This window comes from Mustelus asterias, chromosome 15 (assembly GCF_964213995.1).
Source record: "Mustelus asterias chromosome 15, sMusAst1.hap1.1, whole genome shotgun sequence".
Lineage (NCBI taxonomy): Eukaryota > Metazoa > Chordata > Chondrichthyes > Carcharhiniformes > Triakidae > Mustelus > Mustelus asterias.
In genome coordinates this window covers 91,241,342-91,247,142 of record NC_135815.1, presented here as the reverse complement: position 1 = coordinate 91,247,142, position 5,801 = coordinate 91,241,342, and positions in this window count along the sequence as shown.

The following is a 5,801-nucleotide window of genomic DNA, read 5'->3' as shown; positions in this document are numbered from 1 at the left end:
GCTTGGGTGACTGTCTGTGTGGAGTTTGCACATTCTCCCCGTGTCGTTCCTCCAGGTGCTCTGGTTTCCTCCAACAGTCCGAAACATGTGCTTGTTGGTTTGATTAGCCATGCTAAATTCACCATCAGTGTACCTGAATAGGTGTCGGAGTGTGGCAACGAGGGGATTTTCACTGTAACTTAACTGTAGTGTTAATATAAGCTTACTTGTGACACAAATAAATAAACTTTAAACTAAGTTGGCAGTCAGAAAAAGTTCAGATTTATACATTTTCATACTGATTTGGTGAACTTTTTCACGAAGTAATCTGAAACCAGCTTCGATAAAATATTAGAAACTTTTGGTGAATATTTTAATCTTCAAGTTGTGGAGTGTACAGAGCGTAGAAAGAGGCACAGAGAGCCCCCAGTAAAATGCCAAAAGTGTAATCGTTAAAACTCAAGTAAACTGCACAGGGTGTCAAAGAGGGAAGGTACTTTCCAGAAAGTCTCGAAATATATCTTTTTGACACACTACTTGAAATGCAACAGGGGATGACATCGCAGTGCGGTCAGTTGGCTACAAATAAAGGAAGGCTATCTGTTGAAACCCAAAGTAAACTAACCCTGAAAAAGGAAAATGAAATAAAGTTGGAAAATGTTTGTACCGGAGCTGAGCTGGAAGATTTGAAACTCAAGATTCAAGCTGAGTACATACCCTTGGAAATGCAAGAGGCATTAAAGCCGTCAATGAACCAAACAGTTCGAGATGTGGACAAGTGCATTTTTGAGGTGTCACAGAGGTGCAAGAAAGTGACAACAGAGCTGGATAAATGGTTGGACATTTGGAAGAAAAGTTGAAGAAAAGGAAAAATGAGAAATAATGAGACTGCTGGAATATCGTTCACAGGAAAAGAAAGCTTGAAATCTTAAGTGATGAACTGGTAGAAAGAAATTCAATAAAAATGTATCTCAAATTAAAACCTGATGAACTTCACGCATCAGAAGCCAACAATAGATATTGTGCAAAATGCCAGAAACAAGAGAAGAATTCTTGATGAATCCGCTGGAAAGCAAAATTAACAAACAAAATGGAAGAAATTCTTGAACTTCAGTACAATCTGAACAACATTTGGGCTGGCATGGCAGCACAGTGGTTAGCACTGCTGCCTCACAGCACCAGGGACCCAGTTTCAATTCCAGCCTCAAGTCACTGTCTGTGGGGAGTTTGCACATTCTCCCCGTGTCTGTGTGGGGTTCCTCCGGATGCTCTGGTTTAGAATCCCATAGAATCCCTACAATGCAGAAGGAGGCCATTTGGCCCATCAGGTCTGCACCGAACACAATCCCACCCAGAACCTATTTCCATAACCCCACATATTTACCCTACTAATCCCCTGACACTAGGGTCACTTTAGTATGGCCAATCAACCTAATGCACACATCTTTGGACTGGAAACCGGTGTGGTTTCTTCCCACACTCCAAAGATGTGTGGGTTAGGTGGATTGGCCATGCAAAGTTGACCCTCATGTCAGGGTTTGTGGGGATAGGGCCTGGGAGGGATTGTGGTTGGTGGAATCGATGGACTGAATGGCCTCCTTCCGCACTGTAGGGATTCTATGATTCTAATGTGAAGGAAGAGTAATTCCAGACTTTAGACTCAGGGAAGTTGAATTTGACAGAACAGATTGAGGATCTGTTGAAAAGGGCTCAGGAGAAGCCAGTGACCAAGGAAGAAAGATTCCACCAGGAACTGCCTGGCCATGGAAATTGATTAAACTTATATAAGATTTTCACAGATTACTCAGAAACAAAAAAACAATTCAGCTTCACAGAGTTGTTGCTAAACTGAACACAAAGCTTGATAAGTTCCAAAAAATAACTGGAAAAGACGAAAGTAATCCAAAATTTGGCTAAAGTTGTGAAACAGTGGGAAAGAAAGTTCTATTGTTGAAATGTGAACTTTCGTATGCATCACAAAGAGCATCATGATTGAAAAAGGAAGAGAAAATGCGATGGGGATGTGCACAGTGTTCATCTGCCCCAGAATAAATACTATCGCCAGACTAGACTAGACTATTAATCCAGAAACTCAGCTCATGTTCTGGGAACCCGGGTTTGAATCCCACCACAGCAGATGGTGGAATTTGATTTCAATAAAAATATACGGAATTGTGAATCTAATGGTGACCACGCAACCATTGTCACAAAAATCCATCTGGTTCACTAATGTCCTTTAGGGAAGGAAATCTGCTGTCCTTACCTGGTCTGTGACTCCAGAGCCACAGCAATGTGGTTGACTCTCAACTGCCTTCCAAGAGCAACGAGGAATGGGCAATAAATGCTGGCCCAGCCAGCGACACCCATGTCCCACTAATGAAGAAAAAAAAACTCAATTGCCAAAGAGAGGTTGAATACCAAGGAATGAAAGAAGAGGATGAAAAGATACCCAGATGCCTGAACAACCTCCAAACCAAGAGTCTACCTGCAACAACTGAGCTTACCACTCCCCTGAAGAGAAGTTATAAAGCTTACAGACAGCCTGAACCTCAGAGACTTGGGGGGGGGGGGGGGGCAGCGGCGGGGGGTGGGGGGTGGTGGTAGGATGGGGGAGGGGGGTAGTGTGATTGCAATAATCATGCAAATACATGGGGTAAAGTAGAATAACTTGAAATCCATAGGAAAGAGACTTGGGGGAGGTGTAGTATAAGGTTTGGCACCTTTAGGGTTGAGGAGAACAGTGACCATGACACCACACAACCCTGCCACAGCAACCTCTGCAAGACGTGCCGGATCATCGACACGGATGCCAGCATCTCACGTGAGAACACCACCTACCAGGTACACGGTACATACTTTTGCAACTCGGCCAACATTGTCTACCTGATACGCTGCAGGAAAGGATGTCCCGAGGCATGGTACATTGGGGAAACCATGCAGACGCTACGACAACGGATGAATGAACACCGCTCGACAATCACCAGGCAAGACTGTTCTCTTCCTGTGGGGGAACACTTCAGCAGTCACGGGCATTCAGCCTTGGATCTTCAGGTAAACGTTCTCCAAGGCGGCCTTCACGACACACGACAGAAACTGATAGCCAAGTTCCGCACACATGAGGACGGCCTAAACCGGGATGTTGGATTTATGTCACATTATCAGTAACCCCCACAGCTTGCCCCTGGTCTTGCATAATCTCACCAGCTGTTCTGTCTGGAGACAATACACATCTCTTTAACCTGTGTTTAATGTTCCCTCCAACCACATTATCTGTACCTTTTAAGACCTGGCTGGCTGTAGAGATTTGCATTCTAATTAGTATTCTGTAACTTGATTTCTGTGTCTGTGCACTGTTGGAGAACAGATATCCACCCCATCTGACGAAGGAGCAGCAAGCTCCGAAAGCTTATGGTATTTGCTACCAAATAAACCTGTTGGACTTTAACCTGGTGTTGTGAGACTCCTTACTGACCTTTAGGGTTAACAGGGGGCTGAGTGCAGTACCATCCACACAGTGATGTAAGAAAACACACAACTCTGCACCTAAAAGTCAGTATAGTATTGGACAGAGCACTGCGTAGAAGCAAGCATGGAGACCACACCTAGTTCGAACCCTATATATATATACAATATACATATATATATACATAGTTCTTATGGTTAATAAATAGTTAACCTCCTTAAGAATAGAAAGAATTAAGACCCACTGAACAGTATCCACCACCCGACGGTACACAGATCCACTTTATTCAGTCTCTCCAGGTGACTGAAGTCTTTGGTCTCTGGTTCCTTTCCGGTAAACCTCCTCCGCACCCTCTAAATAACATCCTTTCTAAGTTGCGGAGTTCAGAATTGGCCACAGTTCTCTACCCGAGACCAAATCCCTGTTTTTACATAGGTTTATGATGTTCTCTCTGCCTCTATTTATGAAGCCAAGCATTCAGTGCGTCTTTTGCACAGTCTTCTCAACTTGTCCTTTCAAGATTTGTGTGCGCACACTTCTCGGTTTCTCTGCATCCGTACCCTCTTTAAAATTGTGCCATTCATTTCTCCTCATTGCACTGACTAAAACAGACTACTCCACACTTCTCTGCATTAAATTTCATCTACCACGCATCCAACCATTCCACACGCTTATACCCCCTAACATCTCTCGTAATCCTCATCGTTTACTACATTCCTGAGTTTGCAAACTCTGAATGTGCACCCTAAAGTTAAAGTAAAGCTTATTTATTAGTCACAAGTAGGCTTACATTAACACTGCAATGAAGTTACTGTGAAAATCCCCTAGTCGTCACACTCCGGTGCCTGTTCGGGGACACTGAAGGGAGAATTTAGCATGGCCAATTCACCTAACCAACACGTCTTTCGGACTGTGGGAGGAAACCGGAGCACCCGGAGGAAATGCACACAGATTCGGGGAGAACGTGCAGACTCCACGCAGACAGTGACCCAAGCCGGGAGTCAAACCTGGGTCCCTGGCACTGTGAGGCAGCAGTGCTAACCACAGTGCCACGGTGCCGCCCCTGTGTTCCCTGCATATCCAAAACAGAATAACGGAAGCACCCCTTCTTCCTGACAACCTCCTGCATTAGCTCGCACCCCTTGCCTTATCGATTCTAACACGGCATGACAAGAATCACAGTACAATGGACCCCTCTGTCACTCCATTCTGTATAAATTCTACAGTGGCCTTACAATGCCATCCCCAATTAGTTATATTGTCGGTCTAATTCTCAGCAGCGATGCAAGTAATTCGCCAATGAATTGACTGTTCAAATTTTGGCGAGCGGCAAAAATAAAAATGTTTCTTTTTCCACAGATTCCCTGAAAACACGGAGAAAACCAAACCGAAGGGAGCAGAGAGTAAGATCGCAAATCCCGGTTCATGGCCTGCGTTGCGTTTCCAATGTTTACATCTCGGAGTTTAGTCTGCAGATGGGAATACCATTTCCTCTCTGTCTGACCTGAACAGCAGATGTGTGACTCTGACAGGAATCAAGGTGAGGAAGGGGAGGGGGGTGGGGGAGGAAACCGGCGCAAACTGGAAAAATATCGTGGCCTCAGCGGCTGAGATTTCTCAGGAAAGGCCGTGCATCTGCCTGGCTGACGGTGGCGGGGTTTGGGAATCTCATCAGCAGCAGGCCAGGCCGAGACCCCTGCTTAACATGGGTGGTCACGAGCAGAGAACTAAAGAAAGAAAGTCTGCAAACAAACACGTCCAAAGTGGGATTGCTATCCGGTGGGCCACATGCACGAGAAGGAGAGGGAGAGAAAAAAAAAGATTGGCATTTTCCTGTTGAAAGAGAAGTTGTGGGTGATGTGCAGCCACGATTAACTATTTTCAACCGAGCGTACAGAAATATACAGCAAGAGCAAGCATTGCTTCAAATGCAAGTGTTAGTCTATTTCTTCGAGCAGTGGCCACCTCCATCAGCCTCACCTTCAGCCTTCAAGTTAATCACTTCCAAACGTATAATGAACATCACAGTTACAACATTTCAATATTTCAATATGAGGCGGCACAGTGGTTAGCACTGCTGCCTCACAGCGCCAGGGACCCGGGTTCAATTCCGGCCTCGGGTCACTGACTGTGTGGAGTTCGCACGTTCTCCCCGTGTCTGCGTGGGTTTCCCCCGGGTGCGCCGGTTTCCTCCCACAGTCCAAAGATGTGCAGATTAGGTTGATTGGCCATGCTAAATTGACCCTAATGTCAGGGGGATTAGCAGGGTAAATATGTGAGGTTACGGGGGTAGGGCTTGGGTGGGATTGTGGTCGGTGCAGACTCGATGGGCCGAATGACCTCCTTCTGCACTGTAGGG